A 26,728-nucleotide genomic window follows, 5' to 3' on the forward strand; every position below is an offset into this window, starting at 1 on the left:
ATATTGATGGAAACCAGGTTTAATTGACTGTTTCAGTGTGGTACCACATTACTACGTGATCCAATCCAGAAATAGCCCAGGATCTAGCCATGAAGTATGAGAAATATGCGAAAGTATGAGCCTGATGAGGGCAAATCCTAGACCTAACCCAGACCTAACATGCGTTATCCTCTAAAATATTGATCGCAACCAGGTTTAATGGACTGTTTCAGTGTGGTACCACTTTACTACGTGATCCAAAGCTGAAAAAACCCTCGATCAGGTCCACATGTATGTTAAAACTGCGAAAGTATGACCCTGATGGGAGCAAATCCCAGGCCTAATCTAGACATAACATGTGTTGTCCTCTAAAATAAAGATGGAAACCAGGTTTAATTGACTGTTTCAGTGTTGTACATCATTACTACGTGATGCAATCCAGAGAAAGCCCAGGATCTATCCATCAAGTATGAGAAATATGCGAAAGAATGAGCCTGATGAGAGCAAATCCCAGACCTAACCTAGACCTAACATGAATTATTCTCTAAAATATTGATCGAAACCAGGTTTAATTGACTGTTTCAGTGTTGTACATCATTACTACGTGATGCAATCCAGAAAAAGCCCAGGATCTAGCCGTCAAGTATGAGAAATATGCGAAAGAATGAGCCTGATGAGAGCAAATCCCAGACCTAACCTAGACCTAACATGAATTATTCTCTAAAATATTGATCAAAACCAGGTTTAATTGACTGTTTCAGTGTGGTACCACATTACTACGTGATCCAATCCAGAAATAGCCCAGGATCCGTTCAACAAGTATGTGAAGTATGCGAAAGTATGAGTCTCATGAGTGAAAATCCCAGACCTAACCTAGACCTAACATGCGTTATCCTCTAAAATATTGATCCAAACCAGGTTTAATGGACTGTTTCAGTGTGGTACCACACTTCTACGTGATCCACACCAGAAAAAACCCAAGATCGGTTCAACAAGTATGTGAAGAATGCGAAAGTATGAGTCTGATGAGTGAAAATCCCAGGCCTAACCTAGACCTAACATGCGTTATCCTCAATAATATTGATGGAAACCAGGTTTAATTGAGTGTTTCAGTGTTGTACTTCATTACTACGTGATGCAATCCAGAAAAAGCCCAGGATCTGTTCAACAAGTATGTGAAAAACGCGAAACTGTGAGCCTGATGAGGGCAAATCCTAGACCTAACCCAGACCTAACATGAATTATTCTCTAAAATATTGATCGAAACCAGGTTTAATTGACTGTTTCAGTGTGGTCCCACGTTACGTCGTGATCCAAACCAGAAAAAACCCATGATCCGTTCAACAAGTATGTGAAGAATGCGAAAGTATGAGCCTGATGAGTGAAAATCCCAGGCCTAACCTAGACCTAACATGCGTTATCCTCTAAAATATTCATCGAAACCAGGTTTAATCGACTGTTTCAGTGTGGTATCACACTACTTCGTGATCCAAACCAGACAAAACCCAGGATCTGTTCAACAAGAATGTGAAAAACGCGAAACTGTGAGCCTTATGAGGGCAAATCTTAGACCTAACCCAGACTTAAGATGCGTTATCCTCTAAAATATTTATCCAGACCAGGTTTCATTGAATGTTTCAGTGTGGTACCACTTTACTACGTGATCCAATCCAGAAATAGCCCAGGATCTAGCCATGAAGTATGAGAAATATGCGAAAGTAAGAGCCTGATGAGGGCAAATCCTAGACCTATCCCAGACCTAACTTGCGTTATCCTCCAAAATATTGATCGAAACCAGGTTTAATTGCCTGTTTCAGCGTGGTACCACATTACTACGTGATACAATCCAGAAACAGCCCAGGATCTGTTCAACATGTATGAGAAATATGCGAAAGAAAGAGCCTGATGAGGTCAAATCCCAGACCTATCCCAGACCTAACTTGCGTTATCCTCTAAAATTTTGATCGAAACCAGGTTTAATCGACTGTTTCAGTGTGGTACCACATCACTACGTGATCCAAACCAGAAAAAACACAGGATCCGTTCAACAAGTATGTGAAGAATGCGAAAGTATGAGTCTGATGAGTGAAAATCCCAGGCCTAACCTAGACCTAACACGCGTTATCCTCTAAAATATTGATCGAAACCTGGTCTAATCGACTGTTTCAGTGTGGTACCACATTACTATGTGATCCAAACCAGAAAATAACCCAGGATCTGTTCAAGGAGTATGTGAAGTGTGCGAAAGTATGAGTCTGATGAGGTCAAATCCCAGACCTATCCCAGACCTAACTTGCGTTATCCTCTAAAATTTTGATCGAAACCAGGTTTAATCGACTGTTTCAGTGTGGTACCACATTACTATGTGATCCAAACCAGAAAAAATCCAGGATCCGTTCAACAAGTATGTGAAGAATGCGAAAGTATGAGTCTGATGAGTGAAAATCCCAGACCTAACCAAGACCTAACATGCGTTATCCCCTAAAATATTGGTCCAAACCTGGTTTAATGGACTGTTTCAGTGTGGTACCACATTACTATGTGATCCAAACCAGAAAAAACCCAAGATCCGTTCAACAAGTATGTGAAGAATGCGAAAGTATGAGTCTGATGAGTGAAAATCCCAGGCCTAGCGTAGACCTAACATGCGTTGTCCTCAAAAATATTGATCGAAACCTGGTTTAATCGACTGTTTCAGTGTCGTACCACAATACTACGTGATGCAATCCACAAAAAGCCCAGGATCCAGCCATGAAGTATGAGAAATATGCGAAAGTATGAGCCTGATGAGGGCAAATCCTAGACCTAACCCAGACCTAAGATGCGTTATCCTCTAAAATGTTTATCAAGACCAGGTTTAATTGATTGTTTCAGTGTGGTACCACATTACTACGTGAGCCACACCAGAAAAAACCCAAGATCCGTTCAACAAGTATGTGAAGAATGCGAAAGTATGAGTCTGATGAGTGAAAATCCAAGGCCTAGCGAAGACCTAACATGCGTTATCCTCAAAAATATTGATCGAAACCTGGTTTAATCGACTGTTTCAGTGTGGTAGCACAATACTACGTGATGCAATCCAGAAAAAGCCCAGGATCTAGCCATGAAGTATGAGAAATATGCGAAAGAATGAGCCTGATGAGGGCAAATCCTAGACCTATCCAAGACCTAACTTGCGTTATCCTCTAAAATATTGATCGAAACCAAGTTTAATTGACTGTTTTAGTGTGGTACCACGTTACTACGTGCTCCAAAGCAGAAAAAACCCTCGATCAGGTCAACATGCATGTTAAAACTGCGAAAGTATGACCCTGATGAGGGCAAATCCCAGGCCTAACCTAGACCTAACATGCGTTATCTTTTAATATATTGAGCGAAACCAGGTTTAATGGACTGTTTCAGTGTGGTACCACATTACTACGTGTACCAAACCAGAAAAAACCCAGGATCATTTCAACAAGTATGTGAAAAACGCGAAAGTATGAGCCTGATGAGGGCAAATCCCAGACCGATCCCAGACCTAACTTGCGTTATCCTCTAAAATATTGATCGAAACCAGGTTTAATTGACTGTTTCAGTGTGGTACCACATTACTACGTGATCCAATCCAGAAATAGCCCAGGATCTAGCCATGAGGTATGAGAAATATGCGAAAGTATGAGCCTGACGAGAGCAAATCCTAGACCTAACCCAGACCTAACATGCGTTATCCTCTAAAATATTTATCAAGACCAGGTTTAATTGATTGTTTCAGTGTGGTCCCACATTACTACGTGATCCAAACCACAAAAAACCCAGGATCCGTTCAACAAGTATGTGAAGAATGCGAAAGATTGAGTCTGATGAGTGAAAATCCCAGGCCTAACCTAGACCTAACATGCGTTATCCTCAACAATATTGATCGAAACCTGGTTTAATCGACTGTTTCAGTGTGGTACCACATTACTATGTGATCCAAACCAGAAAATAGCCCAGGATCTATCCATGAAGTATAAGAAATATGCGAAAATATGAGCCTCATGACGGCAAATCCTAGACCTAACCCAGACCTAACATGCGTTATCCCCAAAAATATTTATCAAGACCAGGTTTAACTGAATGTTTCATTGTGGTACCACATTACTACGTGATACAATCCTGAAACAGCCCAGGATTTAGCCATGAAGTATGAGAAATATGCGAAAGAATGAGCCGGATGAGAGCAAATCCCAGACCTAACCTAGACCTAACATGAATTATTCTCTAAAATATTGATCGGAACCAGGTTTAATTGACTGTTTCAGTGCTGTACTTCATTACTACGTGATGCAATCCAGAAAAAGCCCAGGATCTAGCCATCAAGTATGAGAAATATGCGAAAGAATGTGCCTGATGAGAGCAAATCCCAGACCTAACCTAGACCTAACATGAATTATTCTCTAAAATATTGATCGAAACCAGGTTTAATTGACTGTTTCAGTGTGGTCCCACATTACTTCGTGATCCAAACCAGAAAAAACCCAGGATCCGTTCAACAAGTATGTGAAGAATGCGAAAGTATGAGTCTGATGAGTGAAAATCCCAGGCCTAACCTAGACCTAACATGCGTTATCCTCAAAAATATTGATCGAAACCTGGTTTAATCGACTGTTTCAGTGTGGTACCACATTACTATGTGATCCAAACCAGAAAATAGCCCAGGATCTATCCATGAAGTATAAGAAATATGCGAAAATATGAGCCTGATGACGGCAAATCCTAGACCTAACCCAGACCTAACATGCGTTATCCCCAAAAATATTTATCAAGACCAGGTTTAACTGAATGTTTCAGTGTGGTACCACATTACTACGTGATACAATCCTGAAACAGCCCAGGATTTAGCCATGAAGTATGAGAAATATGCGAAAGAATGAGCCGGATGAGAGCAAATCCCAGACCTAACCTAGACCTAACATGAATTATTCTCTAAAATATTGATCGGAACCAGGTTTAATTGACTGTTTCAGTGCTGTACTTCATTACTACGTCATGCAATCCAGAAAAAGCCCAGGATCTAGCCATCAAGTATGAGAAATATGCGAAAGAATGTGCCTGATGAGAGCAAATCCCAGACCTAACCTAGACCTAACATGAATTATTCTCTAAAATATTGATCGAAACCAGGTTTAATTGACTGTTTCAGTGTGGTCCCACATTACTTCGTGATCCAAACCAGAAAAAACCCAGGATCCGTTCAACAAGTATGTGAAGAATGCGAAAGTATGAGTCTGATGAGTGAAAATCCCAGGCCTAACCTAGACCTAACATGCGTTATCCTCAAAAATATTGATCGAAACCTGGTTTAATCGACTGTTTCAGTGTGGTACCACATTACTATGTGATCCAAACCAGAAAATAACCCAGGATCCGTTCAAGGAGTATGTGAAGTGTGCGAAAGTATGAGTCTGATGAGGTCAAATCCCAGACCTATCCCAGACCTAACTTGCGTTATCCTCTAAAATATTGATCGAAACTAGGTTTAATCGACTGTTTCAGTGTGGTACCACATTACTACGTGATCCAAACCAGAAAAAACCCAGGATCTGTTCAACAAGTAAGTGGAGAATGCGAAAGTATGAGTCTGATGAGTGAAAGTCCCAGGGCTAACCTAGACCTAACATGCGTTATCCTCTAAAATATTGATCGAAACCAGGTTTAATCGACTGTTTCAGTGTGGTACCACATTACTACGTGATCCAAACCAGAAAAAACCCAGGATCAGTTCAACAAGTATCTGTAGAATGCGAAAGTATGTGTCTGATGAGTGAAAATCCCAGGGCTAACCTAGACCTAACTTGCGTTATCCTCTAAAATATTGATCGAAACCAGGTTTAATTGACCGTTTCAGTGTGGTACCTCATTACTACGTGATCCAAACCAGAAAAAACCCAGGATCCGTTCAACAAGAATGTGAAGAATGCGAAAGTATGAGTCTGATCAGTGAAGATCTCAGGCCTTACCTACACCTAACTTGCGTTGTCCTCTAAAATAGTGATGGAAACCAGGTTTCATTGACTGTTTCAGTGTGGTACTACATTACTACGTGATGCAATCCAGAAAAGCCCAGGATCTAGCCATCAAGTATGAGAAATATGCGAAAGAATGAGCCTGATGAGAGCAAATCCCAGACCTAACCTAGACCTAACATGCGTTATCCTCTAAAATATTGAGCGAAACCAGGTTTAATTGACCGTTTCAGTGTGGTACCTCATTACTACGTGATCCTAACCAGAAAAAACCCAGGATCCGTTCAACAAGTATGTGAAGAATGCGAAAGTATGAGTCTGATCAGTGAAAATCTCAGGCCTTACCTACACCTAACTTGCGTTGTCCTCTAAAATAGTGATGGAAACCAGGTTTAATGGACTGTTTCAGTGCGGTACCACACTACTTCGTGATCCAATCCAGAAATAGCCCAGGATCTAGCCATGAAGTATGAGAAATATGCGAAAGTAAAAGCCTGATGAGGGCAAATCCTAGACCTATCCCAGACCTAACTTGCGTTATCCTCTAAAATATTGATCGAAACCAGGTTTAATTGCCTGTTTCAGCGTGGTAACACATTACTACGTGATACAATCCAGAAACAGCCCAGGATCTGTTCAACATGCATGAGAAATATGCGAAAGAAAGAGCCTGATGAGAGCAAATCCCAGACCTAACCTAGACCTAACATGAATTATTCTCTAAAATATTGATCGAAACCAGGTTTAATTGACTGTTTCAGTGTGGTCCCACATTACTACGTGATCCAAACCAGAAAAAACCCAGGATCCGTTCAACAAGTATGTGAAGAATGCGAAAGTATGAGTCTGATGAGTGAAAATCCCAGGCCTAACCTAGACCTAACACGCGTTATCTTCTAAAATATTGATCGAAACCTGGTCTAATCGACTGTTTCAGTGTGGTACCACATTACTATGTGATCCAAACCAGACAAAGCCAGGATCTGTTCAACAAGTAAGTGGAGAATGCGAAAGTATGAGTCTGATGAGTGAAAGTCCCAGGGCTAACCTAGACCTAACATGCGTTATCCTCTAAAATATTGATCGAAACCAGGTTTAATCGACTGTTTCAGTGTGGTACCACATTACTACGTGATCCAAACCAGAGATAGCCCAGGATCTAGCCATGAAGTATGAGAAATATGCGAAAGTAGGAGCCTGATGAGGTCAAATCCCAGACCTATCCCAGACCTAACATGCGTTATCCCCTAAAATATTGATCCAAACCAGGTTTAATCGACTGTTTCAGTGTGGTACCACATTACTATGTGATCCAAACCAGAAAAAACCCAAGATCCGTTCAACAAGTATGTGAAGAATGCGAAAGTATGAGTCTGATGAGTGAAAATCCCAGGCCTAGCGTAGACCTAACATGCGTTATCCTCAAAAATATTGATCGAAACCTGGTTTAATCGACTGTTTCAGTGTGGTACCACATTACTACGTGATCCGATCCAGTAATAGCCCAGGATCCAGGCATGAAGTATGAGAAATATGCGAAAGTATGAGCCTGTTGAGGGCAAATCCTAGACCTAACCCAGACCTAACATGCGTTATCCTCTAAAATGTTTATCAAGACCAGGTTTAATTGATTGTTTCAGTGTGGTACCACATTACTACGTGATCCACACCAGAAAAAACCCAAGATCCGTTCAACAAGTATGTGAAGAATGCGAAAGTATGAGTCTGATGAGTGAAAATCCCAGGCCTAGCGTAGACCTAACTTGCGTTATCCTCTAAAATATTGATCGAAACCAGGTTTAATTGACTGTTTTATTGTGGTACCACTTTACTACGTGCTCCAAAGCAGAAAAAACCCTCGATCAGGTCAACATGCATGTTAAAACTGCGAAAGTATGACCCTGATGAGGGCAAATCCCAGGCCTAACCTAGACATAACATGCGTTATCTTCTAAAATATTGAGCGAAACCAGGTTTAATGGACTGTTTCAGTGTGGTACCACATTACTACGTGAATCAAACCAGAAAAAACCCAGGATCAGTTCAACAAGTATGTGAAAAACGCGAAAGTATGAGCCTGATGAGGGCGAATCCCAGACCTATCCCAGACCTGACTTGCGTTATCCTCTAAAATATTGATCGAAACCAGGTTTAATTGACTGTTTCAGCGTGGTACCACGTTACTACGTGATACAATGCTGAAACAGCCCAGGATCTAGCCATGAAGTATGAGAAATATGCGAAAGTATGAGCCTGACGAGGGCAAATCCTAGACCTAACCCAAACCTAACATGCGTTATCCTCTAAAATATTGATCCAAACCAGGTTTAATGGACAGCTTCAGTGTGATACCACTTTACTACGTGATCCAAAGGAGAAAAAACCCTCGATCAGGTCAACATGTATGTTAAAACTGCGAAAGTATGACCCTGATGAGGGCAAATCCCAGGCCTAACCTAGACCTAACATGGGTTGTCCTCTAAAATATTGATGGAAACTTGGTTTAATTGACTGTTTCAGTGTTGTACTTCATTACTACGTGATGCAATCCAGAAACCCCAGTATCTAGCCATCAAGTATGAGAAATATGCGAAAGAATGAGCCTGATGAGAGCAAATCCCAGACCTAACCTAGACCTAACATGGATTATTCCCTAAAATATTGATCGAAACCAGGTTTAATTGACTGTTTCAGTGTGGTACCACATTACTACGTGATCCAAACCAGTAAAACCCCAGGATCCGTTCAACAAGTATGTGAATAATGCGAAAGTATGAGTCTGATGAGTGAAAATGCTCGGCCTAACCTAGACCTAACATGCGTTATCCTGAAAAATATTGATCGAAACCAGGTTTAATGGACAGTTTCAGTGTGGTACCACACTACTACGTTATCCAAACCAGCAAAAAACCCAGGATCTGTTCAACCAGTATGTGAAAAACGCGAAAGTATGAGCCTGATGAGGGCAAATCGCAGACCGATCCCAGACCTAACTTGCGTTATCCTCTAAAATATTGATCGAAACCAGGTTTAATTGACTGTTTCAGTGTGGTACCACATTACTACGTGATCCAATCCAGAAATAGCCCAGGATCTAGCCATGAGGAATGAGAAATATGCGAAAGTATGAGCCTGACGAGAGCAAATCCTAGACCTAACCCAGACCTAACATGCGTTATCCTCTAAAATATTTATCAAGACCAGGTTTAATTGATTGTTTCAGTGTGGTACCACATTACTACGTGATACAATCCTGAAACAGCCCAGGATCTAGCCATGAAGTATGAGAAATATGCGAAAGAATGGGCCGGATGAGAGCAAATCCCAGACCTAACCTAGACCTAACATGAATTATTCTCTAAAATATTGATCGAAACCAGGTTTAATTGACTGTTTCAGTGCTGTACTTCATTACTACCTGATGCAATCCAGAAAAAGCCCAGGATCTAGCCATCAAGTATGAGAAATATGCGAAAGAATGAGCCTGATGAGAGCAAATCCCAGACCTAACCTAGACCTAACATGCGTTATCCTCTAAAATATTGAGCGAAACCAGGTTTTATTGTCTGTTTAAGTGTGGTCCCACATTACTTCGTGATCTAAACCAGAAAAAACCCAGGATCCGTTCAACAAGTATGTGAAGAATGCGAAAGTATGAGTCTGATGAGTGAAAATCCCAGGCCTAACCTAGACCTAACATGCGTTATCCTCAAAAATATTGATCCAAACCTGGTTTAATCGACTGTTTCAGTGTGGTACCACATTACTATGTGATCCAAACCAGAAAATAACCCAGGATCTGTTCAAGGAGTATGTGAAGTGTGCGAAAGTATGAGTCTGATGAGGTCAAATCCCAGACCTATCCCAGACCTAACATGCGTTATCCTCTAAAATATTGATCGAAACTAGGTTTAATTGACCGTTTCAGTGTGGTACCTCATTACTACGTGATCCAAACCAGACAAAACCCAGGATCTGTTCAACAAGAATGTGAAAAACGCGAAACTGTGGGCCTGATGAGGGCAAATCTTAGACCTAACCCAGACCTAAGATGCGTTATCCTCTAAAATATTTATCCAGACCAGGTTTCATTGAATGTTTCAGTGTTGTACTACATTACTACGTGATGCAATCCAGAAAAAGCCCAAGATCTAGCCATCAAGTATGAGAAATATGCGAAAGAATGAGCCTGATGAGTGAAAATCCCAGGGCTAACCTAGACCTAACATGCGTTATCCTCTAAAATATTGATCGAAACCAGGTTTAATCGACTCCTTCAGTGTGGCATCACACTACTACGTGACCGAAACCAGAAAAAACCCATGATCTTTTCAACAAGTATGAGAAAAACGCGAAAGTATGAGCCTGATGAGGGCAAATCCCAGACCTATCCCAGACCTAACTTGCGTTATCCTCTAAAATATTGATCGAAACTAGGATTAATTGACCGTTTCAGTGTGGTACCTCATTACTACGTGATCCAAACCAGACAAAACCCAGGATCTGTTCAACAAGAATGTGAAAAACGCGAAACTGTGGGCCTGATGAGGGCAAATCTTAGACCTAACCCAGACCTAAGATGCGTTATCCTCTAAAATATTTATCCAGACCAGGTTTCATTGAATGTTTCAGTGTGGTACCACTTTACTACGTGATCCAATCCAGAAATAGCCCAGGATCTAGCCATGAAGTATGAGAAATATGCGAAAGTATGAGCCTGATGAGGGCAAATCCCAGACATATCCCAGACCTAACTTGCGTTGTCCTCTAAGATATTGATGGAAGCCAGGTTTAATTGACTGCTTCAGTGTTGTACTTCATTACTACGTGATGCAATCCAGAAAAAGCCCAGGATCTAGCCATCAAGTATGAGAAACATGCGAAAGAATGAGCCTAATGAGAGCAAATCCCAGACCTAACCTAGACCTAACATGAATTATTCTCTAAAATATTGATCGAAACCAGGTTTAATCGACTGTTTCAGTGTGGTACCACATTACTACGTGATCCAAACCAGAAAAAACCCAGGATCCGTTCAACAAGTATGTGAAGAATGCGAAAGTATGAGTCTGATCAGTGAAAATCTCAGGCCTTACCTAGACCTACCTTGCGTTGTCCTCTAAAATAGTGATGGAAACCAGGTTTCATTGACTGCTTCAGTGTGGTACTACATTACTACGTGATGCAATCCAGAAAAAGCCCAGGATCTAGCCATCAAGTATGAGAAATATGCGAAAGAATGAGCCTGATGAGAGCAAATCCCAGACCTAACCTAGACCTACCATGAATTATTCTCTAAAATATTGATCGAAACCAGGTTTAATTGACTGTTTCAGTGAGGTCCCACATTACTACGTGATCCAAACCAGAAAAAACCCAGGATCCGTTCAACAAGTATGTGAAGAATGCGAAAGAAAGAGCCTGATGAGAGCAAATCCCAGACCTAACCTAGACCTAACATGAATTATTCTCTAAAATATTGATCGAAACCAGGTTTAATTGACTGTTTCAGTGTGGTCCCACATTACTACGTGATCCAAACCAGAAAAAACCCAGGATCCGTTCAACAAGTATGTGAAGAATGCGAAAGTATGAGTCTGATGAGTGAAAATCCCAGGCCTAACCTAGACCTAACACGCGTTATCTTCTAAAATATTGATCGAAACCTGGTTTAATCGACTGTTTCAGTGTGGTACCACATTACTATGTGATCCAAACCAGACAAAACCCAGGATCTGTTCAACAAGTAAGTGGAGAATGCGAAAGTATGAGTCTGATGAGTGAAAGTCCCAGGGCTAACCTAGACCTAACATGCGTTATCCTCTAAAATATTGATCGAAACCAGGTTTAATCGACTGTTTCAGTGTGGTACCACATTACTACGTGATCCAAACCAGAGATAGCCCAGGATCTAGCCATGAAGTATGAGAAATATGCGAAAGTAGGAGCCTGATGAGGTCAAATCCCAGACCTATCCCAGACCTAACATGCGTTATCCCCTAAAATATTGATCCAAACCAGGTTTAATCGACTGTTTCAGTGTGGTACCACATTACTATGTGATCCAAACCAGAAAAAACCCAAGATCCGTTCAACAAGTATGTGAAGAATGCGAAAGTATGAGTCTGATGAGTGAAAATCCCAGGCCTAGCGTAGACCTAACATGCGTTATCCTCAAAAATATTGATCGAAACCTGGTTTAATCGACTGTTTCAGTGTGGTACCACATTACTACGTGATCCGATCCAGTAATAGCCCAGGATCCAGGCATGAAGTATGAGAAATATGCGAAAGTATGAGCCTGTTGAGGGCAAATCCTAGACCTAACCCAGACCTAACATGCGTTATCCTCTAAAATGTTTATCAAGACCAGGTTTAATTGATTGTTTCAGTGTGGTACCACATTACTACGTGATCCACACCAGAAAAAACCCAAGATCCGTTCAACAAGTATGTGAAGAATGCGAAAGTATGAGTCTGATGAGTGAAAATCCCAGGCCTAGCGTAGACCTAACTTGCGTTATCCTCTAAAATATTGATCGAAACCAGGTTTAATTGACTGTTTTATTGTGGTACCACTTTACTACGTGCTCCAAAGCAGAAAAAACCCTCGATCAGGTCAACATGCATGTTAAAACTGCGAAAGTATGACCCTGATGAGGGCAAATCCCAGGCCTAACCTAGACATAACATGCGTTATCTTCTAAAATATTGAGCGAAACCAGGTTTAATGGACTGTTTCAGTGTGGTACCACATTACTACGTGAATCAAACCAGAAAAAACCCAGGATCAGTTCAACAAGTATGTGAAAAACGCGAAAGTATGAGCCTGATGAGGGCGAATCCCAGACCTATCCCAGACCTGACTTGCGTTATCCTCTAAAATATTGATCGAAACCAGGTTTAATTGACTGTTTCAGCGTGGTACCACGTTACTACGTGATACAATGCTGAAACAGCCCAGGATCTAGCCATGAAGTATGAGAAATATGCGAAAGTATGAGCCTGACGAGGGCAAATCCTAGACCTAACCCAAACCTAACATGCGTTATCCTCTAAAATATTGATCCAAACCAGGTTTAATGGACAGCTTCAGTGTGATACCACTTTACTACGTGATCCAAAGGAGAAAAAACCCTCGATCAGGTCAACATGTATGTTAAAACTGCGAAAGTATGACCCTGATGAGGGCAAATCCCAGGCCTAACCTAGACCTAACATGGGTTGTCCTCTAAAATATTGATGGAAACTTGGTTTAATTGACTGTTTCAGTGTTGTACTTCATTACTACGTGATGCAATCCAGAAACCCCAGTATCTAGCCATCAAGTATGAGAAATATGCGAAAGAATGAGCCTGATGAGAGCAAATCCCAGACCTAACCTAGACCTAACATGGATTATTCCCTAAAATATTGATCGAAACCAGGTTTAATTGACTGTTTCAGTGTGGTACCACATTACTACGTGATCCAAACCAGTAAAACCCCAGGATCCGTTCAACAAGTATGTGAATAATGCGAAAGTATGAGTCTGATGAGTGAAAATGCTCGGCCTAACCTAGACCTAACATGCGTTATCCTGAAAAATATTGATCGAAACCAGGTTTAATGGACAGTTTCAGTGTGGTACCACACTACTACGTTATCCAAACCAGCAAAAAACCCAGGATCTGTTCAACCAGTATGTGAAAAACGCGAAAGTATGAGCCTGATGAGGGCAAATCGCAGACCGATCCCAGACCTAACTTGCGTTATCCTCTAAAATATTGATCGAAACCAGGTTTAATTGACTGTTTCAGTGTGGTACCACATTACTACGTGATCCAATCCAGAAATAGCCCAGGATCTAGCCATGAGGAATGAGAAATATGCGAAAGTATGAGCCTGACGAGAGCAAATCCTAGACCTAACCCAGACCTAACATGCGTTATCCTCTAAAATATTTATCAAGACCAGGTTTAATTGATTGTTTCAGTGTGGTACCACATTACTACGTGATACAATCCTGAAACAGCCCAGGATCTAGCCATGAAGTATGAGAAATATGCGAAAGAATGGGCCGGATGAGAGCAAATCCCAGACCTAACCTAGACCTAACATGAATTATTCTCTAAAATATTGATCGAAACCAGGTTTAATTGACTGTTTCAGTGCTGTACTTCATTACTACCTGATGCAATCCAGAAAAAGCCCAGGATCTAGCCATCAAGTATGAGAAATATGCGAAAGAATGAGCCTGATGAGAGCAAATCCCAGACCTAACCTAGACCTAACATGCGTTATCCTCTAAAATATTGAGCGAAACCAGGTTTTATTGTCTGTTTAAGTGTGGTCCCACATTACTTCGTGATCTAAACCAGAAAAAACCCAGGATCCGTTCAACAAGTATGTGAAGAATGCGAAAGTATGAGTCTGATGAGTGAAAATCCCAGGCCTAACCTAGACCTAACATGCGTTATCCTCAAAAATATTGATCCAAACCTGGTTTAATCGACTGTTTCAGTGTGGTACCACATTACTATGTGATCCAAACCAGAAAATAACCCAGGATCTGTTCAAGGAGTATGTGAAGTGTGCGAAAGTATGAGTCTGATGAGGTCAAATCCCAGACCTATCCCAGACCTAACATGCGTTATCCTCTAAAATATTGATCGAAACTAGGTTTAATTGACCGTTTCAGTGTGGTACCTCATTACTACGTGATCCAAACCAGACAAAACCCAGGATCTGTTCAACAAGAATGTGAAAAACGCGAAACTGTGGGCCTGATGAGGGCAAATCTTAGACCTAACCCAGACCTAAGATGCGTTATCCTCTAAAATATTTATCCAGACCAGGTTTCATTGAATGTTTCAGTGTTGTACTACATTACTACGTGATGCAATCCAGAAAAAGCCCAAGATCTAGCCATCAAGTATGAGAAATATGCGAAAGAATGAGCCTGATGAGTGAAAATCCCAGGGCTAACCTAGACCTAACATGCGTTATCCTCTAAAATATTGATCGAAACCAGGTTTAATCGACTCCTTCAGTGTGGCATCACACTACTACGTGACCGAAACCAGAAAAAACCCATGATCTTTTCAACAAGTATGAGAAAAACGCGAAAGTATGAGCCTGATGAGGGCAAATCCCAGACCTATCCCAGACCTAACTTGCGTTATCCTCTAAAATATTGATCGAAACTAGGATTAATTGACCGTTTCAGTGTGGTACCTCATTACTACGTGATCCAAACCAGACAAAACCCAGGATCTGTTCAACAAGAATGTGAAAAACGCGAAACTGTGGGCCTGATGAGGGCAAATCTTAGACCTAACCCAGACCTAAGATGCGTTATCCTCTAAAATATTTATCCAGACCAGGTTTCATTGAATGTTTCAGTGTGGTACCACTTTACTACGTGATCCAATCCAGAAATAGCCCAGGATCTAGCCATGAAGTATGAGAAATATGCGAAAGTATGAGCCTGATGAGGGCAAATCCCAGACATATCCCAGACCTAACTTGCGTTGTCCTCTAAGATATTGATGGAAGCCAGGTTTAATTGACTGCTTCAGTGTTGTACTTCATTACTACGTGATGCAATCCAGAAAAAGCCCAGGATCTAGCCATCAAGTATGAGAAACATGCGAAAGAATGAGCCTAATGAGAGCAAATCCCAGACCTAACCTAGACCTAACATGAATTATTCTCTAAAATATTGATCGAAACCAGGTTTAATCGACTGTTTCAGTGTGGTACCACATTACTACGTGATCCAAACCAGAAAAAACCCAGGATCCGTTCAACAAGTATGTGAAGAATGCGAAAGTATGAGTCTGATCAGTGAAAATCTCAGGCCTTACCTAGACCTACCTTGCGTTGTCCTCTAAAATAGTGATGGAAACCAGGTTTCATTGACTCCTTCAGTGTGGTACTACATTACTATGTGATCCAAACCAGAAAATAACCCAGGATCTGTTCAAGGAGTATGTGAAGTGTGCGAAAGTATGAGTCTGATGAGGTCAAATCCCAGACCTATCCCAGACCTAACATGCGTTATCCTCTAAAATATTGATCGAAACTAGGTTTAATTGACCGTTTCAGTGTGGTACCTCATTACTACGTGATCCAAACCAGACAAAACCCAGGATCTGTTCAACAAGAATGTGAAAAACGCGAAACTGTGGGCCTGATGAGGGCAAATCTTAGACCTAACCCAGACCTAAGATGCGTTATCCTCTAAAATATTTATCCAGACCAGGTTTCATTGAATGTTTCAGTGTTGTACTACATTACTACGTGATGCAATCCAGAAAAAGCCCAAGATCTAGCCATCAAGTATGAGAAATATGCGAAAGAATGAGCCTGATGAGTGAAAATCCCAGGGCTAACCTAGACCTAACATGCGTTATCCTCTAAAATATTGATCGAAACCAGGTTTAATCGACTCCTTCAGTGTGGCATCACACTACTACGTGACCGAAACCAGAAAAAACCCATGATCTTTTCAACAAGTATGAGAAAAACGCGAAAGTATGAGCCTGATGAGGGCAAATCCCAGACCTATCCCAGACCTAACTTGCGTTATCCTCTAAAATATTGATCGAAACTAGGATTAATTGACCGTTTCAGTGTGGTACCTCATTACTACGTGATCCAAACCAGACAAAACCCAGGATCTGTTCAACAAGAATGTGAAAAACGCGAAACTGTGGGCCTGATGAGGGCAAATCTTAGACCTAACCCAGACCTAAGATGCGTTATCCTCTAAAATATTTATCCAGACCAGGTTTCATTGAATGTTTCAGTGTGGTACCACTTTACTACGTGATCCAATCCAGAAATAGCCCAGGATCTAGCCATGAAGTATGAGAAATATGCGAAAGTATGAGCCTGATGAGGGCAAATCCCAGACATATCCCAGACCTAACTTGCGTTGTCCTCTAAGATATTGATGGAAGCCAGGTTTAATTGACTGCTTCAGTGTTGTACTTCATTACTACGTGATGCAATCCAGAAAAAGCCCAGGATCTAGCCATCAAGTATGAGAAACATGCGAAAGAATGAGCCTAATGAGAGCAAATCCCAGACCTAACCTAGACCTAACATGAATTATTCTCTAAAATATTGATCGAAACCAGGTTTAATCGACTGTTTCAGTGTGGTACCACATTACTACGTGATCCAAACCAGAAAAAACCCAGGATCCGTTCAACAAGTATGTGAAGAATGCGAAAGTATGAGTCTGATCAGTGAAAATCTCAGGCCTTACCTAGACCTACCTTGCGTTGTCCTCTAAAATAGTGATGGAAACCAGGTTTCATTGACTCCTTCAGTGTGGTACTACATTACTACGTGATGCAATCCAGAAAAAGCCCAGGATCTAGCCATCAAGTATGAGAAATATGCGAAAGAATGAGCCTGATGAGAGCAAATCCCAGACCTAACCTAGACCTACCATGAATTATTCTCTAAAATATTGATCGAAACCAGGTTTAATTGACTGTTTCAGTGAGGTCCCACATTACTACGTGATCCAAACCAGAAAAAACCCAGGATCCGTTCAACAAGTATGTGAAGAATGCGAAAGTATGAGTCTGATGAGTGAAAATCCCAGGGCTAACCTAGACCTAACATGCGTTATCCTCTGAAATATTGATCGAAACCAGGTTTAATCGACTGTTTCAGTGTGGTACCACATTACTACGTGATCCAAACGAGAAAAAAACCCATGATCTGTTCAACAAGTATGTGAAAAACGCGAAAGTATGAGCCTGATGAGGGCAAATCCCAGACCTATCCCAGACCTAACTTGCGTTATCCTCTCAAATATTGATCGAAACCAGGATTAATTGACCGTTTCAGTGTGGTACCTCATTACTACGTGATCCAAACCAGAAAAAAACCCAGGATCCGTTCAACAAGTATGGTAAGAATGCGAAAGTATGCGACTGATCAGTGAAAATCTCAGGCCTTACCTACACCTAACTTGCGTTGTCCTCTAAAATAGTGATGGAAACCAGGTTTCATTGACTGTTTCAGTGTGGTACTACATTACTACGTGACGCAATCCAGAAAAAGCCCAGGATCTAGCCATCAAGTATGGGAAATATGCGAAAGAATGAGCCTGATGAGAGCAAATCCCAGACCTAACCTAGACCTAACATGCGTTATCCTCTAAAATATTGAGCGAAACCAGGTTTAATGGATTGTTTCAGTGTGGTACCACACTACTTCGTGATCCGAACCAGACAAAACCCAGGATCTGTTCAACAATAATGTGGAAAACGCGAAACTCTGAGCCTGATGAGGGCAAATCCTAGACCTATCCCAGACCTAACTAGCGTTATCCTGTAAAATATTGATCGAAACCAGGTTTAATTGACTGTTTCAGCGTGGTACCACATTACTACGTGATACAATCGAGAAACAGCCCAGGATCCGTTCAACAAGTATTTGAAGAATGCGAAAGTATGAGTCTGATGAGTGAAAATCCCAGGCCTAACCTAGACCTAACATGCGTTATCCTCTATAATATTGATCGAAACCTGGTTTAAACGACTGTTTCAGTGTGGTTCCACATTACTATGTGATCCAAACCAGAAAATAACCCAGGATCTGTTCAAGGAGTATGTGAAGTGTGCGAAAGTATGAGTCTGATGAGGTCAAATCCCAGACCTATCCCAGACCTAACTTGCGTTATCCTCTAAAATTTTGATCGAAACCAGGTTTAATCGACTGTTTCAGTGTGGTACCACATTACTACGTGATCCAAACCAGAAAAAGCCCAGGATCTAGCCATCAAGTATGAGAAATATGCGAAAGAATGAGCCTGATGAGAGCAAATCCAAGACCTAACCTAGGCCTAACATGCGTTATCCTCTAAAATATTGAGCGAAACCAGGTTTAATGGATTGTTTCAGTGTGGTACCACACTACTTCGTGATCCGAACCAGACAAAACCCAGGATCTGTTCAACAAGAATGTGAAAAACGCGAAACTCTGAGCCTGATGAGGGCAAATCTTAGACCTAACCCAGACCTAAGATGCGTTATCCTCTAAAATATTTATCCAGACCAGGTTTCATTGAATGTTTCAGTGTGGTACCACTTTACTACGTGATCCAATCCAGAGATAGCCCAGGATCTAGCCACGAAGTATGAGAAATATGCGAAAGTAGGAGCCTGATGAGGGCAAATCCTAGACCTATCCGAGACCTAACTTGCGTTATCCTCTAAAATATTGATCGAAACCAGGTTTAATTGCCTGTTTGAGCGTGGTACCACATTACTACGTGATACAATCCAGAAACAGCCCAGGATCTGTTCAACATGTATGAGAAATATGCGAAAGAAAGGGCCTGATGAGAGCAAATCCCAGACCTAACCTAGACCTAACGTGAATTATTCTCTAAAGTATTGGTCGAACCCAGGTTTAATCGACTGTTTCAGTGTGGTACCACATTACTACGTGATCCAAACCAGAAAATAACCCAGGATCTGTTCAAGGAGTATGTGAAGTGTGCGAAAGTATGAGCCTGACGAGTGAAAATCCCAGGCCTAACCTAGACCTAACACGCGTTATCCTCTAAAATATTGATCGAAACCTGGTTTAATCGACTGTTTCAGTGTGGTACCACATTACTATGTGATCCAAACCAGAAAATAACCCAGGATCTGTTCAAAGAGTATGTGAAGTGTGCGAAAGTATGAGTCTGATGAGGTCAAATCCCAGACCTATCCCAGACCTAAGTTGCGTTATCCTCTAAAATTTTGATCGAAACCAGGTTTAATCGACTGTTTCAGTGTGGTACCACATTACTACGTGATCCAAACCAGAAAAAACCCAGGATCCGTTCAACAAGTATGTGAAGAATGCGAAAGTATGAGTCTGATGAGTGAAAATCCCAGACCTAACCTAGACCTAACATGCGTTATCCCCTAAAATATTGATCCAAACCAGGGTTAATGGACTGTTTCAGTGTGGTACCACATTACTACGTGATCCAAACCAGAAAAAACCCAGGATCTGTTCAACAAGTATGTGAAGAATGCGAAAGTATGAGTCTGATGAGTGAAAATCCCAGGCCTAACCTAGACCTAACAAGAGTTATACTCTAAAATATTCATCGAAACCTGGTTTAATCGACTGTTTCAGTGTGGTACCGCATTACTATGTGATCCAAACCAGAAAATAACCCAGGATCTGTTCAAGGAGTATGTGAAGTATGCGAAAGTATGTGTCTGATCAGGTCAAATCCCAGACCTATCCCAGACCTAACTTGCGTTATCCTCTAAAATTTTGATCGACACCAGGTTTAATCGACTGTTTCAGTGTGGTACCACACTACTACGTGATCCAAACCAGAAAAAACCCAGGATCTGTTCAACAAGTATGTGAAGAATGCGAAAGTATGAGTCTGATGAGTGAAAATCCCAGGCCTAACCTAGACCTAACATGAGTTATACTCTAAAATATTGATCGAAACCTGGTTTAATCGACTGTTTCAGTGTGGTACCGCATTACTATGTGATCCAAACCAGAAAATAACCCAGGATCTGTTCAACGAGTATGTGAAGTGTGCGAAAGTATGAGTCTGATGAGATCAAATCCCAGACCTATCCCAGACCTAACTTGCGTTATCCTCTAAAATTTTGATCGAAACCAGGTTTAATCGACTGTTTCAGTGTGGTACCACACTACTACGCGATCCAAACCAGAAAAAACCCAGGATCCGTCCAACAAGTATGTGAAGAATGCGAGAGTATGAGTCTGATGAGTGAAAATCCCAGGCCTAACCTAGACCTAACATGAGTTATACTCTAAGATATTGATCGAAACCTGGTTTAATCGACTGTTTCAGTGTGGTACCGCATTACTATGTTATCCAAACCAGAAAATAACCCAGGATCTGTTCAACGAGTATGTGCAGTGTGCGAAAGTATGAGTCTGATGAGGTCAAATCCCAGACCAATCCCAGACTTAACTTGCGTTATCCTCTAAAATATTGATCGAAACCAGGTTTAATCGACTGTTTCAGTGTGGTACCACATTACTACGTGTTCCAAACCAGAAAAAACCCAGGATCTGTTCAACAAGTATGTGAAGAATGTGAAAGTATGTGTCTGATGAGTGAAAATCCCAGGGCTAACCTAGACCTAACATGCGTTATCCTCTAAAATATTGATCGAAACCAGGTTTAATCGACTGTTTCAGTGTGGTACCACATTACTACGTGATGCAAACCAGAAAAAACCCAGGATCAGTTCAACAAGTATGTGAAGAATGCGAAAGTATGAGACTGATCAGTGAAAATCCCAGGCCTAACCTAGACCTAGCTTGCGTTATCCTCTAAAATATTGATCGAAACCAGGTTTAATCGACTGTTTCAGTGTGGTACCTCATTACTACGTGTCCCAAACCAGAAGAAACCCATGATCTGTTCAACAAGTATGTGAAAAACGCGAAAGTATGAGCCTGATGAGGGCAAATCCCAGACCTATCCCAGACCTAACTTGTGTTATCCTCTAAAATATCGATCGAAACCAGGTTTAGTTGACCGTTTCAGTGTGGTACCTCATTACTACGTGATCCAAACCAGAAAAAACCCAGGATCCGTTCAACAAGTATGTGAAGAATGCGAAAGTATGAGTCTGATCACTGAAAATCTCAGGCCTTACCTACACCTAACTTGCGTTGTCCTCTAAAATAGTGATGGAAACCAGGTTTCATTGACTGTTTCAGTGTGGTACTACATTACTACGTGATACAATCGAGAAACAGCCCAGGATCCGTACAACAAGTATTTGAAGAATGCGAAAGTATGAGTCTGATGATTGAAAATTCCAGGCCTAACCTAGACCTAACATGCGTTATCCTCTAAAATATTGATCGAAACCAGGTTTAGTCGACTGTTTCAGTGTGGCACCACATTACTACGTCATCCAAACCAGAAAAAACCGAGGATCAGTTCAACAAGTATGTGAAGAATGCGAAAGTATGAGTCTGATGAGTGAAAATCCCAGGGCTAACCTAGACCTAACATGCGTTATCCTCTAAAATATTGATCGAAACCAGGTTTAATCGACTGTTTCAGTGTGGTACCGCAATACTACGTGATCCAAACCAGAAAAAACCCGGGATCAGTTCAACAAGTATGTGAAGAATGCGAAAGTATGAGTCTGATGAGTGAAAATCCCAGTGCCAACCTAGACCTAACATGCGTTATCCACTAAAATATTGATCGAAACCTGGTTTAACCGACTGTTTCAGTGTGGTACCGCATTACTACGTGATACAATCCAGAAACAGCCCAGGATCTAGCCATCAAGTATGAGAAATATGCGAAAGTATGAGCCTGATGAGGGCAAATCCTAGTCCTAAGCCAGACCTAACATGCGTTATCCTCTAAAATATTTATCAAGACCAGGTTTAATTGATTGTTTCAGTGTGGTCCCACATTACTACGTGATTCAAACCAGAAAAAACCCAGGATCTGTTCAACAAGTATGTGAAGAATGCGAAAGTATGAGTCTGATGAGGGCAAATCCCAGACCTATCCCAGACCTAACTTGCGTTATCCTCTAAAATATTTATCGAAACCAGGTTTAATTGACCGTTTCAGTGTGGTACCACATTACTACGTGATCCGAACCAGAAAAAACCCAGGATCCGTTCAACAAGTATGTGAAGAATGCGAAAGTATGAGTCTGATCAGTGAAAATCCCAGGCCTAACCTAGACCTAACGTGAGTTATACTCTAAAATATTGATCGAAATCTGGTTTAATCGAATGCTTCAGTGTGGTACCACATTACTATGTGATCCAAACCAGAAAATAACCCAGGATCTAGCCATCAAGTCTGAGAAATATGCGAAGGAATGAGCCTGATGAGAGCAAATCCCAGACCTAACCTAGACCTAACATGAATTATTCTCTAAAATATTGATCGAGACCAGGTTTAATCGACTGTTTCAGTGTGGTACCACATTACTACGTGATCCAAACCAGAAAAAACAGAGGATCAGTTCAACAAGTATGTGAAGAATGCGAAAGTATGAGTCTGATGTGTGAAAATCCCAGGGCTAACCTAGACCTAACATGCGTTATCCTCTAAAATATTGATCGAAACCAGGTTTAATCTACTGTTTCAGTGTGGTACCACATTACTACGTGATCCAAACCAGAAAAAACCCATTATCTGTTCAACAAGTATGTGAAAAACGCGAAACTGTGAGCCTGATGAGGGCAAATCTTAGACCTAACCCAGACCTGAGATGCGTTATCCTCTAAAATATTTATCCAGACCAGGTTTCATTGAATGTTTCAGTGTGGTACCACTTTACTACGTGATCCAATCCAGAAATAGCCCAGGATCTAGCCATGAAGTACGAGAAATATGCGAAAGAATGAGCCTGATGAGAGCAAATCCCAGACCTAACCTAGACCTACCATGAATTATTCTCTAAAATATTGATCGAGACCAGGTTTAGTCGACTGTTTCAGTGTGGCACCACATTACTCCGTGATCCAAACCAGAAAAAACCCAGGATCCGTTGAACAAGTATGTGAAGCATGCGAAAGTATGAGTCTGATCAGTGAAAATCACAGGCCTTACCTAGACCTAGCTTGCGTTGTCCTCTAAAATATTGATGGAAACCAGGTTTCATTGACTGTTTCAGTGTGGTACTACATTACTACGTGATGCAATCCAGAAAAAGCCCAGGATCTAGCCATCAAGTATGAGAAATATGCGAAAGAATGAGCCTAATGAGAGCAAATCCCAGACCTAACCTAGACCTAACATGAATTATTCACTAAAATATTGATCGAGACTAGGTTTAATCGACTGTTTCAGTGTGGTACCACATTACTACGTGATCCAAACCAGTAAAAACCCAGGATCAGTTCAACAAGTATGTGAAGAATGCGAAAGTATGAGACTGATGAGTGAAAATCCCAGGGCTAACCTAGACCTAACATGCGTTATCCTCTAAAATATTGATCGGAACCAGGTTTAATCGACTGTTTCAGTGTGGTACCACATTACTACGTGATCCAAACCAGAAAAAAACCCAGGAACAGTTCAACAAGTATGTGAAGAATGCGAAAGTATGAGTCTGATGAGGTCAAATCCCAGACCTATCCCAGACCTAAGTTGCGTTATCCTCTAAAATTTTGATCGAAACCAGGTTTAATCGACTGTTTCAGTGTGGTACCACATTACTACGTGATCCAAACCAGAAAAAACCCAGGATCCGTTCAACAAGTATGTGAAGAATGCGAAAGTATGAGTCTGATGAGTGAAAATCCCAGACCTAACCTAGACCTAACATGCGTTATCCCCTAAAATATTGATCCAAACCAGGGTTAATGGACTGTTTCAGTGTGGTACCACATTACTACGTGATCCAAACCAGAAAAAACCCAGGATCTGTTCAACAAGTATGTGAAGAATGCGAAAGTATGAGTCTGATGAGTGAAAATCCCAGGCCTAACCTAGACCTAACAAGAGTTATACTCTAAAATATTCATCGAAACCTGGTTTAATCGACTGTTTCAGTGTGGTACCGCATTACTATGTGATCCAAACCAGAAAATAACCCAGGATCTGTTCAAGGAGTATGTGAAGTATGCGAAAGTATGTGTCTGATCAGGTCAAATCCCAGACCTATCCCAGACCTAACTTGCGTTATCCTCTAAAATTTTGATCGACACCAGGTTTAATCGACTGTTTCAGTGTGGTACCACACTACTACGTGATCCAAACCAGAAAAAACCCAGGATCTGTTCAACAAGTATGTGAAGAATGCGAAAGTATGAGTCTGATGAGTGAAAATCCCAGGCCTAACCTAGACCTAACATGAGTTATACTCTAAAATATTGATCGAAACCTGGTTTAATCGACTGTTTCAGTGTGGTACCGCATTACTATGTGATCCAAACCAGAAAATAACCCAGGATCTGTTCAACGAGTATGTGAAGTGTGCGAAAGTATGAGTCTGATGAGATCAAATCCCAGACCTATCCCAGACCTAACTTGCGTTATCCTCTAAAATTTTGATCGAAACCAGGTTTAATCGACTGTTTCAGTGTGGTACCACACTACTACGCGATCCAAACCAGAAAAAACCCAGGATCCGTCCAACAAGTATGTGAAGAATGCGAGAGTATGAGTCTGATGAGTGAAAATCCCAGGCCTAACCTAGACCTAACATGAGTTATACTCTAAGATATTGATCGAAACCTGGTTTAATCGACTGTTTCAGTGTGGTACCGCATTACTATGTTATCCAAACCAGAAAATAACCCAGGATCTGTTCAACGAGTATGTGCAGTGTGCGAAAGTATGAGTCTGATGAGGTCAAATCCCAGACCAATCCCAGACTTAACTTGCGTTATCCTCTAAAATATTGATCGAAACCAGGTTTAATCGACTGTTTCAGTGTGGTACCACATTACTACGTGTTCCAAACCAGAAAAAACCCAGGATCTGTTCAACAAGTATGTGAAGAATGTGAAAGTATGTGTCTGATGAGTGAAAATCCCAGGGCTAACCTAGACCTAACATGCGTTATCCTCTAAAATATTGATCGAAACCAGGTTTAATCGACTGTTTCAGTGTGGTACCACATTACTACGTGATGCAAACCAGAAAAAACCCAGGATCAGTTCAACAAGTATGTGAAGAATGCGAAAGTATGAGACTGATCAGTGAAAATCCCAGGCCTAACCTAGACCTAGCTTGCGTTATCCTCTAAAATATTGATCGAAACCAGGTTTAATCGACTGTTTCAGTGTGGTACCTCATTACTACGTGTCCCAAACCAGAAGAAACCCATGATCTGTTCAACAAGTATGTGAAAAACGCGAAAGTATGAGCCTGATGAGGGCAAATCCCAGACCTATCCCAGACCTAACTTGTGTTATCCTCTAAAATATCGATCGAAACCAGGTTTAGTTGACCGTTTCAGTGTGGTACCTCATTACTACGTGATCCAAACCAGAAAAAACCCAGGATCCGTTCAACAAGTATGTGAAGAATGCGAAAGTATGAGTCTGATCACTGAAAATCTCAGGCCTTACCTACACCTAACTTGCGTTGTCCTCTAAAATAGTGATGGAAACCAGGTTTCATTGACTGTTTCAGTGTGGTACTACATTACTACGTGATACAATCGAGAAACAGCCCAGGATCCGTACAACAAGTATTTGAAGAATGCGAAAGTATGAGTCTGATGATTGAAAATTCCAGGCCTAACCTAGACCTAACATGCGTTATCCTCTAAAATATTGATCGAAACCAGGTTTAGTCGACTGTTTCAGTGTGGCACCACATTACTACGTCATCCAAACCAGAAAAAACCGAGGATCAGTTCAACAAGTATGTGAAGAATGCGAAAGTATGAGTCTGATGAGTGAAAATCCCAGGGCTAACCTAGACCTAACATGCGTTATCCTCTAAAATATTGATCGAAACCAGGTTTAATCGACTGTTTCAGTGTGGTACCGCATTACTACGTGATCCAAACCAGAAAAAACCCGGGATCAGTTCAACAAGTATGTGAAGAATGCGAAAGTATGAGTCTGATGAGTGAAAATCCCAGTGCCAACCTAGACCTAACATGCGTTATCCACTAAAATATTGATCGAAACCTGGTTTAACCGACTGTTTCAGTGTGGTACCGCATTACTACGTGATACAATCCAGAAACAGCCCAGGATCTAGCCATCAAGTATGAGAAATATGCGAAAGTATGAGCCTGATGAGGGCAAAT

This window comes from Colletes latitarsis, unplaced genomic scaffold (assembly GCF_051014445.1).
Source record: "Colletes latitarsis isolate SP2378_abdomen unplaced genomic scaffold, iyColLati1 scaffold0006, whole genome shotgun sequence".
NCBI lineage: Eukaryota > Metazoa > Arthropoda > Insecta > Hymenoptera > Colletidae > Colletes > Colletes latitarsis.